This window comes from Sturnira hondurensis, unplaced genomic scaffold (genome assembly GCF_014824575.4).
Source record: "Sturnira hondurensis isolate 20B ecotype Veracruz unplaced genomic scaffold, ASM1482457v3 Scaffold0011553, whole genome shotgun sequence".
Lineage (NCBI taxonomy): Eukaryota > Metazoa > Chordata > Mammalia > Chiroptera > Phyllostomidae > Sturnira > Sturnira hondurensis.
In genome coordinates, this window is record NW_028084184.1 from 1 (window position 1) to 851 (window position 851).

Sequence of the window (851 nt, forward strand, 5' to 3'; positions counted from 1 at the left end):
CTTGAGTGTTTCGCCCAGATTTCCTTGCTCATTGTTTCTGGAGCCACTGAAGCTTGCCTCCTTTCAGTGATGGCTTATGACCGGTTTCAGGCTGTGTGCCACCCACTGTCATACGTGGTGGCTATGAACAGGAAAGTATGCATTGGCATGGTGGGAGCGTCCTGGGCCATAGGAATGGGGACTGGCCTAGTAAACACCCTTCTCCTGGCTCAACAGCGCTTCTGTGGCCCCAACCTCATCCAAGGTTTTGCCTGTGAGCTTCCTCCAGTGCTCCTCTTGGTCTGTTCTGACTCCTACATTAACAATGTCGCCATCTTGACAACCATAGTCGTCCTGGGCTTTGGCACCCTTGTCCTGTTACTGGGTTCCTACACCCGCATCGTGGCGACAGCCCTGGGCATCAACTCTACCTCAGGTCGAAGCAAGATCTTCTTCACTTGCTCCTCCCATGTTCTTGTTGTCACCATCTTTTATGGTTCAGGAATGTTCAGGTATGTGACACCACACCTTCTGAAAGTAAACAGAATATTCTGTGCTCACTTGGAAGGCACATAAACCAAAATTGGAATGATACAGAGAAGATTAGCATGGCCCCGCTCAAGGATATTTCTTACCCTAAAGGCATTGATCTGTAGAAGAGAATGTTGCAAAGTAGCAGGATAATACTTGAGATGGAATTCAGGAAGCTAGGTTTAGTTTTGACTCTGCTATAGACTAACTGTGAATTACAAAAAATCCATTTTCTTTTTCAGACTTCAGTGAGCAGCTCTATAAAATGAGTTTATACAAGAACTAAAAATGTTCCTACTTTCATTAACCAATGATTCGGAAGTTCCCATAAAGAAAATCAA

The 851-nt window shown here is 45.2% G+C and overlaps 1 pseudogene; it reads left to right on the plus strand.

Moving 5' to 3' along the window:
• Positions 1–532: 532 nt before the first annotated feature.
• Positions 533–633, plus strand: LOC118996716 (uncharacterized; annotated as a pseudogene).
• Positions 634–851: the final 218 nt, after the last annotated feature.